Consider the following 13,611-nt stretch of genomic DNA (forward strand, 5'->3'; position numbering starts at 1 on the left):
TCCGGGATCGTTTTCTCGTGAGATGTGAGACATTCGCGTCATAGAAGATCAACAGACTTCAAGGATCTAGTGATGTATCAGAAGCCTAGAGAAACCCAGATATAGAGCAATTCAGGAGTTTGGTCCCTTGAGGTCTGACACAAGATTTGAAAGCGGAAAGTCTCAGTATAGGAGAAGATGCTTCACTGTGACAGGTGATGGAGTTCGCAAAGCCATCACCTGGGAAAGGGAAAGAACAACCCTTTTTTTCGTATTTCTCGTTCCAGGTCTAGGTCGGTCGATGTCGTGGTCATCTCCTCATCGACAAATGTGTTCGTCGGTTCCGGTTTTAACGACGGTGGCGCCGTTGGGGGGATGTGCGGCGGTGTAGTTTTGTCACCGCGACTCCTATCACCATTATCATCTCCTCCCGTTCTTACCTACAGTTCCCTTCTCTCGCTCCTGCTCTCGCTCCTCTCAGAGGGTGAGGAAGCGCGAGCTTGAAGTGAGTGTACGCGGTGAAGGCTGCACGACATGAACTGCATTGAACTGCCCCCTCATAGTAGTCAAGCATTCGTTCGAAGTAAACGGACCACACGCTGCTGTCTCTTTCCTTTTGATCTCTAGCTCTCGTTCATTCAACACCCCGAAAAAAAGGTCAATCCATATAGCGACGACGTCGCCGTCACCGTTCAGCGGGCAACGACGGACGGTATATGTCCTTGACGCTCAATCGACGACGACGACGACGACGACGTCGAGCGAGCGAATGAAGAGGCGATTGTTTCGCCCTCGAGGTTTGGCCACAGTGTGTGCACGTGAGTGAGTGACACACACACAAACACATCCTCCCACACCCGCAGCCCCGGCCCAGACGGCGGTGCGAAAGATTACCCTTGTTAGTGTGCCAGGGCCAAATACACCGGGGCGAAAGACACCGAACTGAACCTTCTTCTACACCTTCTCAACAAACTACCCGCGAGCCGTAAACGTGACCTCGCCCAATGGAGGAACCAACCTACCACCCCCTACCTCCGTAACAGAAGAAGATTCTCTCTTTCGCTTAAGCTCCCCCCAAAACCCATATTGAGGTCAACCCATCTCGGGGCCTCACTTACATAAAAGCTGTCTGGGCAGACAAGTACACGCCCGCCCCCAGGGGGTGAAGCTGTTTTTCTTCTGAAAAGCTCGAATTATCTCGAAGCTCGAACGGTAACCAGAGATCTCCGCATCCGTTCGGCTTTGATCGTTTCGTCGAATCGAGAAAAAAATGGAGCTTCTCCAAAGTACTTTGCAGGACCTAGTGGGGTGCGGAAATTGGTTCGCTCTTCACAGGATCCCTACATCCAGCCTCATGGGTGAAGGTCAGATGTGTCGAAAGAAAGTGAGGTGTCGATGGGGATAAGGTGGCACCCTGAATATCTCACATTCTTGGTATATTCTAACCGTGACCTGGTTTCCTCTTGCGGTGAGGTTGATGTTACCGGCTTATCTAAAATAAAAACACGAGAGTCACGTTCTCTGCTCTAAGCAAAGAACTCTACCGACTCCAAAAAATGTTATGAGACACCGTCGAATTCTTACGCTGATATTCCTGTGCATTTCTACCTTGAATTCCTCCCTAAAGAAGTCTTTGACGGAAAAGTGGGAAATCCCATCCACAACGCAAGGGCACCTTAAAAAAGGCCGTCACGATATTTCTCATCAGAGAACGCAGTACTTGTCTCCGGCCGTTACCACCTGGTGTCGATTCTGATAAGTTTATAATGAAAAAAAAAACAACTACAACACATCAAGAATCACTCATACAACCAAAGATGGTCCTGCCTGGACGACGAAGCAGACGGAAGGCAGGAGTTAATAATTTACCCCTCCAGGACACAGGTAACCGACGCAGCGCCATCTCCCTGCTGCAGCTCCGGCCCCTGTAAAACAACGTGCAACAAATATCTCAGGCAAGCCCGATGCAGAACATGCTTAATCGCCTGTGGTCCTGCAAACTCATACACGCACATGGGGACATGAGAAAACATCTGTTCGTACTTCGTCGGCTGAACGAGCCGAGCTAACCGAAACCCAGGATGGTTTTCTTAAGGAAACGCTGCGGTACCGGGAGGGGGCTATGGTAGTTTTCACCAAGGGACAAACACACAGCAAGATGTCACAGGATGAAAGAATAAAGTGTCCTTTTCTGAGGAAGAAACGGCGGTGCTTTCTTTTGCATTGGGTTTGATTCTCTTCCGTTCGAAACCTTTATGTTTCAGTTAAGGTTAGTGGAAAGCAGCAATAAATATATATTTGAATAGTAATATATTGCAGCATAAAAAAGTTTTGGATTTTCATCAGTCGGAAAAGGTGCGTGAAAGTCACAAAAGTTCTCATACAATTTCAATGCTCATTTCTCTCACTTGAAAAGCCTTGAGTTGATAAAGGATAAACGCTTAACATACCATTCGTTAGCGATAAACAGCACCGACAAGTAGAGAGACCGATAGAACTTACCCATTTTTTTTTATGAAACACATGGCACCACAGTTCTAATAGGGGCAAGCATAAAAACCCCTTCGCACCAAAACTGAAACTGGAACAAAGATAACACAACCCGAAACGTGACATGCTTGACTTCACAGCAAAACGCAAACGAGCGAAAAACGCTTGCTATATTTATTGCACGACGCAACGAACGACAGGCCATGTTCCTTTTTTTGCTTTCAAATGCTGGTGAACTAAATCGCCTTAATTTTAGGTTCTTTTGTTCGGAGAAAATAATATTTATAGAAAATAATTTAGAAACTGTTTAGTTAAGTAAACTGAATAAAACTAATATTAACATGAAAAATGAGCAACATATTTTACCATAAGACGTGTAAAAGAAAGAAAATATACAAATGAAGAAAATAAAGAAGAAATATTAAGATAAATAACGTTATACGTAAGTTCTGTACATAAATAATACCCCAAAGGAGCCGAAAGGAAGAGATACACTAGAGCAACGAAGCCATCCTTGGACACCTGTTTACGGCGCGTATCGATCGATGAAGGAGGTGTCTTACCCTGTATGCTAAAGCCACGGGAGGGATGGCACCTCGCTTCCGACGCTTGTCAATTGTGCGCAAACAGATGGCAGTACGCCACACGGTGGTGGAAAATCGCGGCCAGAGAGTCAGCAGAAGGTAAACAAACAAACAAACAATGCATAAACACCTCGCCTACTTCGCCTCAGCCCGCGATGGTGTGTGCAATGGTTAGAGTGTACTACAAAAAGATTAAAACCGTCTTTCGCCGACGGTTGGGACTGGCTTTTCCCAGGGGTGCGATGATTTGCGTGGAGTGATAAGGAAAGGGAGAAACAAGTAACCTACCGCGTGAGCCAGTTGGACAATTTTTATTTTCTCCAATGCTTTGATATTGGTTGGTTGATAGACGAGGTGATTGTTGATGGTGGCAAGTTTAATTTACAGTTGATACACTTCTTCTTGGCGTAACGACCACTTGGTCATGCCTGCACCGTTAAGGGCTTACGAGACTTGATTCTCTGTTGTACGTGGATAGTCAGTCCTCTTGGACAGGGGAGGGTCCGGTCACAGTTGATAGTAGGGGGCAATTTTTGAAAAATGACGCGGTTGACAGGCGAGGTATTTTATCCGTTCAGCTCCATCTGCAAGGAAAATAAAACAGATAAATTGTCAGATAACTTGTTTATTCCAAAGAAAGTTGTATTTTTCATGCATATTTCATTGTAAGGAGTAGCTTAACAAAAGTCTTGGTTATTGAGTTGCTTCACCAATTCGTTTCTGTCAATTCAGATGTTTGTTAAACAGACTGTGAGCTTATCATAAACAGCGGCGCGAGCTGCAGCTGAGTTTTGCGTCTCTGACTCCATTGTGGCTTATCAACCGAGCGCGGTTCGAGCCCTCTTTTCGCTCGATTGAAAATCAGAGTTTAACCACATCGCGCGAACTATAGTAGACACACTCTTATCTACACATTTTGTGGCATTCCGGTACCAAGCCGTTGTGGTTTGTTTGCCTGTGCTGAGCCGCGACTAAAGAGGTTTGTTTTGAAGGCATCAACCAGTAGTACGTACGGGATGTACAAACAGCTATATCTGATGTCGTCTTGTATTGGGGATTTTGAGCTATTCGTTCCCTTTTCCTCCCTTTTTTTTAATCACCCATCGCTTATGAAATTCTTCCGAAACCCTCATTCTAGATCCTTTCTCTGCTTGATTTTTATCTCATATCGATCTCGTACCAACAGCGAAGGAAATATGTGTGCAAGTGCATCAATTCGACGGTGTTATTCTCGATGATTTTGTTGTTATTCATCTTTCCTCTTGTCATATTTATCAATTTCTCCTATGGAGGATATTCCGGGTCTATGCTGCGCTAAGAAAAAAGAAAGCATGTATGTTCCATCGCACTCATCTCATCGAAGTCCCTTACACTCACAGGTGTCTCTCCCCGTCCGAAGAGGAGGAACGCGTCGAGGGGTAAACAGCAAGTTAGAAGTGATTTAAATTATGCTGTCAGGCTTATCTCTTTACCAGCAAAAGGAACTGAGGAACCGCTTGCTCGGCAAGTTCCTTCTCGCTCACTCGCACGCCGGTTGTTTTTTCACACTCTCTCTCTCCCTTCTTCCCACAATAACAGCGCGAATCCGGCATCCCGGCGCGCTTACGGATGCCGAAGGTTTATTTGTTTACTGGTTTTACCGCCGCTTGTTTTGCTCGTCCTTTTGAGTCCTTCCACCCCGGAGGCGCGCGCGCGGTCTGCACCCTGCGTGGCGTACCCTAGCCTTGTATGCGTTCGATCCATCCGGGGGGAGAGAGACTTTGCCGGTTTTTTTTCCCATTCGTTCGAGCAACCAAAGCGCAGGTAATCTTCCACAGGGAATGTGTTTTCTATACCGTTGTTTTGTGTTTTTATTTTTAATAGATCTCTTTTCGTCCGAATACGGCAGTGAGCAATGTGAGGAAAGTTTTTGTAATTCTCACCCTCACTAATACGTAGAGAATGTTCATTTTTCCCCCTTCGACATCCTCCACACTACGGGGCAATGTATTTACGATTTTTCGCAAGCAAAGAATTGGTTGAAATAAAAGTAAGTAAGAAGTAGTGACAAAATTGTTCAGAAAAAGAAACGTGTCCAGAGCAGAGAAAACAGAAAGATCTCATACGAGGTCAATTTGAGTACATTACATTCAACCAGCCCCTATATATGCAACGATACCTCGTGTTCTAATGTGTTCAAATGGTATTCCAGTTAAGAAAAAGGGACGCAAAGAAAACCGCATACTCAAATCGAAATCCCTAAAACCCAAAACTGCAGCAAAAGAATACGGAGAGGCACATCGAGGGCACACGGTCGATTCGTCTCGACGTCTCGCCAGAGGCATGCGGGTATGGAAGGAATTTCCGGCTGAACCGATAACCTTACCCTTCGCCGAAAAGCGGGGACAGATTATGGGTTGACCGAGCGGTATAATTCCACCTGGGAGGAGCAAGTAGCGATGATGTTTGACTCGATGGGATTAATGGTTTTAGAGCGCTCCGTGACCGAGCGTGACATAATGTTGTTTGGAGATAATGGGAAATTAGCAAAACATTAAGCGCATGCGAATGCCACAAGGATATTGGACTTTGGGCTCGTTTTGAGCCCCGACTTTCGTTTCCCCAACCCCTACCGTTCTCATTGAAAAATCATAATTCTGAAGTAGGTAGCAGCAGCAGCAGTTCCGTTTCGACACGACGGCAGACAAGGACAAGGTACGCTGGGATAGGGCAGCGCAAAAGGAGCTACGGTGTGTTGTGGTCCCCCCCCATCGAAGGCCAATGAACGTCGTAGCAGTATAAGGAGCCCAGAGCACGCTGACGCCGAAATGGAACGGGCAACAGGCAGGAAAAAATTGTGTTAAAAGATCAACAACATCTGCGAGGGTCATTCGATGACGCCTCAGTCCGTCCTGCACCAGTGGAGTTCTCTCTCTCTCCCTCTCTCATTAGTTCTCCGCCCGACTCGCTCTCCTTAGGTGCAAGTAATACGTCTTAAAAACGACACACTTCTTCTTTGCCCACCTATTGACGCACTCGAGTACAGTTTCGTGAGGCATTGCCCGTCGTTCTCCAGAAATGCCTCACGAAGGGAATTGGAGGAGCAGACGCAGCCATCGAAGCCATCGGTAGGCAATTATCTGCCGGCAGATCATCGCAGGGGATATAGCTCAGTGGTAGAGCGTTCGCTTTGCATGTGAAAGGCCCCGGGTTCGATCCCCGGTATCTCCAGGAGCTTCTTTTTTACAATACCTGCATTTAAGCGATGCCACCCCGCGTTCCTTCTGTCGAGGGACCAATTACGTCACATTGGGTTGGTGAGCGAGAAGTGATTCCATGTTCCACGTTTACCGCACCACCATTACGCCAGACCCTTTGGTGGTGGTGATGGTAATAAAAGGAACCCCTTCTTATTGCTGCTGTCGATTTCGTCGACGACCCCCGGGATCCGGTTTTGGCCAGAAGCAGGATGCAGAAAGGGATTTATTTGCCCGCTGTCGTTTTGTGTTTCCCATTTTTCCGTTTCACGTTTACAGCCACCTCCTTTGCAGCTGGGAAATATTGTTTTATTCCCTTTGGCTTCCCCCTGGCGCGGTTAATCGGACGTCCACAGTCCAGCCGCTTTTTCGCGTGCGTGTAGGTGTCGCCGTGTCCCGGTGTTGGCTCTGACCGACTTGATTGATGATCGCACCGCAACCGGGCCAGCCCCGGGGAAGTTCAACCTGACTTTGCACGCCGGAACAGGTTTCATCTGCTCGAGAAATCATCCCACCTCGTACACCTCATAAAACTCCAGGTTAAGCGGGGGGAACAACATCGAAGAACATCGACCGGGGACCGCCAGCCAGCGAGTAAACAAAAAAAACAAAAAGCTAAATTCAATTAAGTCACAGGATAAAAACTTTACGGGACAATCGGGCCCAACGTCGGAAAGAGGAACAAAAAAAAAACTGTATAAATCGAATCGGGTGAAAAAATCATAACTTATCCGGCCATGAGTTGGGTCTTTTAACGCCATCATCGCGATTCCAAACGGGGCTAAACGGTTGAATGAACTTTCGACGCCGTGGATCAGATTTTGTTTGCAAGACGTTTGAGTTTTTGTTCCTTTGAATCCTTTCGCTCACGCAGAAGCCTGTAATGATTAATTGTGTATCAACTGAAGCTTTGCGGTAAATTGCTGCAAGATTACGTTAAAGTACTCGCTATCTTTTGATTAATTAACTCAATACGAACTAAAACACTAAACCTATCCACAGACCACCACAAACTCTAGTAAGTTATATCATAAACCCACAAAGATCTCCTTCAACCTTCTGATCTAGAGCTTCCAAAACAGAATCAAACAAACCGAAACACAGTGCAAAGTTTGAACAGCAGGTCTGCGGGTTCCACTCCACTCACCGTTGTTCAAAACGCGGTTAAAAATGTAACCAAGGAGAAAAAAAGAACCTTTTAAACGGCCGGAAATCAAACAAACCTCTTGCAAGGCGACAGTTCATTTTTTGCCGCCCCAAAAGGTACGAGTTTGGTGTGGGCGAGGCAAGGGAAAGGAACCCTTGTTTAGGGGAAAGCGACGTGGCACGTGGAGCAACATATGGTTTCCCTGCAGTGTTTCTTAGTTTTAATGCTGCATAACGGTTTGGAATAATTCTGAAACCCATATACGAGGTGGTAAACGCACAAACATTTTAGAAGACACCTGGATCGGGTTGGATCGAACGAAAACAATTAATAAAAAACGCTACAGTATTCCATTTGGCGATTTAATCCATATTCTAGAAAAACTATAGATTAATGAAGGCATTAGCATAGGCATTATGGTTGGAAAATGAGTTTAATTTAATCGTATGAGCTGAATTATAGAGATAAGTAAGCTAAGATTCATCAGATTTATTTATTTTATGATCAAAACCACAACTTAATTTTGTTACATACAAAACCTTATTTAAGATAATAACAACATAATTTGACGCAATTCTGTTTTACATACATTTTTATCATAATAAAATAGTTTATAAGGTAAATGCAACCGATGATGTGTTCTTAGTTCCAAAAACGTGTAGCGTTAAACGAAAATAACTTCTTGAATGACAGAAATAAGCCAACCTTAAACTTTAAAAGCTACAGTTACATAATCTAGAGTGAAATCCATATTCTCCAGACTTTGATTCAACTGTAAAGTGTCTCTAAATAAGATAATACAATTGGGCAATCCAGATTGACCCACAAAAAGCTATTTGGTTCTTTCCTCCTGCCAAATTGGATATGCTTTCCCAAACAGCAAATCATAATTTCCCGACGACACACAAAGACAATGAAGGCTCATTAGCTTAGTCGAAGCTGGCCCCCGGTGAACCCCGTTCGGCTCACTGTTCGCACCACTTTCTTCCGTTTTACCTGGCACGCGAACAAGATGATTGCACGTGAAGATGAGACGTGTATGAAGTGGTTAGCTTGTCGCCGAACAACAACAAAGCTCTGCGAAAACCGGGCTCTGCCAACGAATAATCGGGATAATCTGTGCGGTGTGTTATGCTGCCGGGATGATGCACAAATCACCATCGTCCCCGAACTCGGAGCCTCGCGGCGTGTGAAGAGCGTCAGGTGAACGTGGACGGAGGACTGGGAAGAGATGGAATACCTGGAGAGGCAAAATCCGAGCCGCAAGAGTTGAACGGAACCTGTCGACGGTGCATCGCTTGTATGCGTGACAAGGTAGGGATGGAGGTATAGGTAGACGAATAAACCAGGACCTGCTACCGAGTCCTTTCGTCCGGAAAGTAGACACCCGAAAAAAGCACCCTTGCTGCCCTGAGACCGGGCCCTGAGAACGTCAGGTTCGAACGAACCACCATCGCGTCGTTCCGCGTTCGCACATAACCTCAACGAAGGAAAAAAAAGGAAGTAAAACGTAACATTAGCGAAATGAGGAGGGAAAATCGGTGAGCGCGAGTGTAAAGGACGGGGAGGGCGGCTCCTGGGAGGATCCGAGGCACCGCCGCACCGTCCCAAACCGGCATTCCTGGTTCCTGGTGCCTGGTGTTCCCTTCTTAGCAACGTTCCATCATCATGCTTTTGCGCATACTCTTCCCCTCGGACACGTCTGCTTCCCTTTTGCTCACCTCGGGAGCTCGCTCCGAGGTCCGATATCTGATGAAAATCTTCCAACGAATTTACTTCCCTCTCTCGCTCGATCGGGGAAAAATGTGTTTAGGAACACGCCGTTCTTTGCGCCGTTCTATCGTCAAGTTGTGTGCGAAACGACGGAGCGCGTTTGCGACGCCAAGTTTGTGCAGCGGCTCCTATCATATTTCGCCCTCAGGGCATCTCACCACATCTCACCGGGCCGTCTATCACAAGGCTCCCCATCGAACCGAGGGGGAAGAGGGTATGTTAAAGGATATACGCGCGAAAGCGAGATGGTGAAGCATAAAACCGGAGCGAGAAGGCAAGAGCATGAGGATGAGAAGCGAACGTTTGGTCGTTCGGTCGTTCGTTCATTGCTTTCTCATCCCCTAAAACGTGATATTCCATCCAGCGGTGAAGTTGGCTTTATTTGCAGTCGGTACACGTTTCCATTTGCCAGCTACCAAGCAACCACCCTCCTGACCAGCTACCCTCATGCTCCCCAGGTTCAGCAAACTCCCGAATGGGCACGTTGTATGTTCCACGTAGAACGGAAAAGCGCCACTGCAAAACGCTTCGGCGAATGGAAAACGGCCACTCGAAAAGCTGACGACAGAGGGAACACACCAGCTCATTGGAGAGGTCGATTGTGTGGAGAGCAAACCCCGGCGGATACTCTTCACGGCTTCTCGCGTCTATTCATTTGATAATGCTGGCAAAAACTAAGTCGCTTCTTGGATGAGCAAGAGGATTTTGCAAATAAAACAAGAAAATTGTTTGAAACACGACACACTGAAGCCGTAAGCAGCTAATCTGTTTGCTGCACAATCGGCATTAGCGAAACGATGAGCGGAACTTGGTTTTTCACATAACATAATACTACATCGTTCAAAATGACGAACTTTTATATCATCGGACACGCAAATTATGACAACGAGAAACAAATAACTTTATTGAAAACCGCCCAGCGCAGCAACCTTTTTATTGAAAATCAAATTAACTCAACCGACACTCGCCTCTTTTGCCGCCCATGTTCAAACCCGTGGGAGAGGAGATGGTGTGTGCGGCATTGTCGACGCCGAAAACGTCGTAAAAATTGCCATGCTAGACCATTAATAAAAAAAAAAAAAATTTGGTGCCGGCACGACGTAGGCGTCCTTCTTGACGGGCTTATGTTTCCTGCCATTCGTTCGATTTTTGCTCGTTTCTGTTTGGTTGCGATTGGCACAAGTTCATCATTCGTCGTGGTAGGCTGTGCCTTTGCCTTTCATCGGGATCCGTGGAGGGAATTATGAAGCGGTGTTCGAATCGTGTTATTGAAACTGCTATACACATCAGAATATTGTTGTTGAATTATGAAATGAAATTCAACACAACGGAGATACTAATAAGTAAAACTTTTACGAAGATATCCCAAGCCTAATAGTGATTTTAAAACTGAAGATAACAATTTAAAAACTTATTCAACTACAGCAAACCCAATTTCCAATTGCTCTGAAACCTGAAATAAATAAAAATCAAAGGATTTGAGTACGATTCTTCAGTTTTCTTTTCTTACATAGAAAATCAATTAGAATAAAAAGTAAAACAAAACAGTAACAAGGGCTAATAGAAGTTTTCGAATGGTAAAAGAATCTGGGAAGATAATTTAAGTGTTTCAACAAATTAAAAACAAGTGCGTGGAGCACAAGAGAAAGATTTAAAATGATAATAAAAAATCAAACAACAACTAAAGCAATTAAGGCGCCGGCCGGAAGAAGCCGCAAGCACAAAAGAGAATACGACCGACCAGCGGGATCATAAAAGCAACATCGAGGAGGATGATACAAATAATTACTTCAAATTAGAGGGCGCCTACTGGAATGCTTCATATCGTCTTCCTCTCAAACCCTCGGAAGAGATGCCGGTGGCGCTCAAAAGGCTGGAAGCCGGGAATCGTTCTCATGGAGAAAGAAAAATCAAAGCAGAACTCAACCGAAACCAATCACTCGGAGCGCGCGATTTTTCGGTCGCTAGTTCAAATCAAATTAACTTTATGAAAATCAATAAGCGGTTTATCGATTAACCGCTACAACCCTCCCCCCGCGCGAACCCTGCTCTTCCGCTGGGTTGGGAAAAAGACTTAAACCGGACCAGGACGTACGACACGTAGGCATTGTAAACGTGCCGTTAGCTCACACGCCGGATTACCGCGAGGGGATCATCTGTTTGGCGTTTATAATTTAGATTCGAGTGAGTGCCTCTCACCGCGTTGTTGTGGCGGGCGATAAAAGTTGGACGGAAAGATGTAATAAAATGAGCTTAGGCCGGGATTCGGGACACCTCGCTGACATCGGCCACTGTGTCGATGTCGCCGCTGTCGAGTACTCTTTAACCCCGACCGGGGGTCCCCGTCGGTGAGTTCTGTGATGAGGTTGTTCGCCCGAGACCGCTCGGATTAACTCATGGACTGCGGGGAGAATGACGGGTCCGGTTCAAAAGGTGTCGCATGGTCGCTTGCTGATTCACTCTGATGAATAAATTAGTGACACATTGTACAGTGTCGTTGGTAGGTTTAAATATCGACAGAAGTTAAGTTTTAACCTGTAAATGAAGCTTCAATCGATTTAAGAATTGTATCGTAAATAAGAAAGTCTTTTGATTCTAAATGGTTAAGTTTAACGATATCATTATTTAAACATAATGTTATATTTACTTGTAGATTTATGCAACTTTTAATTTAAATTAATTACAACGCTAACACAAGCCACAAAGTACCATTTATGACATAAAAATCATTGCTCTTGCAATCTTCTTTCTGTAGACATACCGAACTGGTTCTGGTTCCGTTTCTATAATTCTAACATGTATAACAGTCTACTGCCCACCTTCCGTTCGTTCTTGTTCTGTAATGTTCCTTTTTGACGCACACATACACACACACACACACACTTTAACAGATTCCCATTATTTTCTTTTCCTCCTTTGACCATAAACTCTCATAAGATTTTCTTTCTTTTTTACTTTCAACTGATGAACCACAGAGTGGAGAAGCCTCTGGCGTTCGGGTGACCGTAACGTAATCACTTCCAATTTTACTACCGAACCCCACCACCGTCCGTTCCCTCTGTTCCCTCCAGCGCCGTTCAACGCCCTACACGCGGATCGGCAGTGTGGATCTCTCTCTCAGCTGCTGTCAATTCCCTTCCGATAGGTCCCCGGCCATCCGTCGACACAAAGGTGTAGCCGGAGATGCTTCTTTCCGGCTCCCCTTCTCCCGCAAAGGCAACCGCACCACACCAAACCGAGGGCGAGGGAAGGAAGAGAAGCGAACGAATTCGACAACCTGGGCCTCGCGTTTGCCATGCTTTCCTTTGGTAGCCAATGTTACGAGAGCTGTATGTGAGCATGTGCGTTAGTTTTGCTGCTAGTTTTCGTCTCGATTCAACGCACGGCACAAACCCGGTTAGGTTGAGTGCTGAAGGGACGGCATGGGAAAAGTACCTCCGACGGTCATGGAGACTGAAAGGTACGTGTTGCGTTTTACGTCTCGTTTGTCTCACTTGCTCCAAGGAACCTGCTGTATGTCAGCATGATGCGAGTACCGAGAGGTGTAGCCATCGACCGGACGTGCCCTACGTCGCCAGGAGTAGCTTACCGCCTGAAGTAAGTGAACTATTTCCCGTCGCAGTACTTCCTCCAACTCCTGAATGTGTTTTTCTTGAGGAAGTACATTTACAGGAAACTATAAAAATAAGGCATTGACAAATGGCTGCAAAACTAAAGATGATAGATTTGTGAGCATAATTTCGATTTCGTACATAAAGAGTCTAATGTTCCTTGGCAATATCTTAGTGACACTATGATGAATATGGATTAGATTATGTAGAAACAATTTCATCAGTTAGCGGGCAACGATGTCAACTCGGTAGCTTTTATACACGTTTAGACAACCTCCCTTCGAACAGCAGTCGTGGCCGAGCGGTTAAGGCGTCTGACTAGAAATCAGATTCCCTCTGGGAGCGTAGGTTCGAATCCTACCGACTGCGGACTCTCTTAAATCTTTTTTATTACTACACATTCTCTTCACGTTATTACCTCGTCTTTTTTTTACTCCTACGGCGCAGCTTGTTTTGTTTTTGCAAAATACAGTGATGGCACGCAAAGCTGGTAAGCAAACTCGCTGCCCTCAAGCAAGAAGGTGGAATTTGTGTCCATAAAGCGGCACACATCATGCTTCGTCTTCCATTCATTTCTGTCTCATTTGTTTGATGATTACGTGACCTACCAAATTTATGTGACTCCACCGAACAGGATGTAACTTTTACCAGCGAAATGGCTTTGCGATAAAGTTTTCCCTCGAAGAATGATAGAGGCATGCATGAGTCAATGTTTTCAATAGTAGAGCAGTCTTTGCTTTATCAATTCGTTAAAGTTTCGCAGATTATTCATTCTAGTTTTATCTTGGATG

At 45.5% G+C, this 13,611-nt stretch overlaps 2 non-coding genes across 2 annotated transcripts; both read left to right on the top strand.

Annotated features, from left to right (window-relative positions):
- The first annotated feature begins 6,191 nt into the window (after positions 1-6,191).
- On the top strand, positions 6,192-6,263 carry Trnaa-ugc (transfer RNA alanine (anticodon UGC)). Its single transcript has one exon. It is a non-coding gene; the product is annotated as a tRNA-Ala (tRNA).
- Positions 6,264-13,107: 6,844 nt separating this feature from the next.
- Positions 13,108-13,189, top strand: Trnas-aga (transfer RNA serine (anticodon AGA)). The gene has a single exon. It is a non-coding gene; the product is annotated as a tRNA-Ser (tRNA).
- Positions 13,190-13,611: the final 422 nt, after the last annotated feature.

This window comes from Anopheles coustani, chromosome 3 (assembly GCF_943734705.1).
Source record: "Anopheles coustani chromosome 3, idAnoCousDA_361_x.2, whole genome shotgun sequence".
NCBI classification, from domain to species: Eukaryota; Metazoa; Arthropoda; class Insecta; order Diptera; family Culicidae; genus Anopheles; species Anopheles coustani.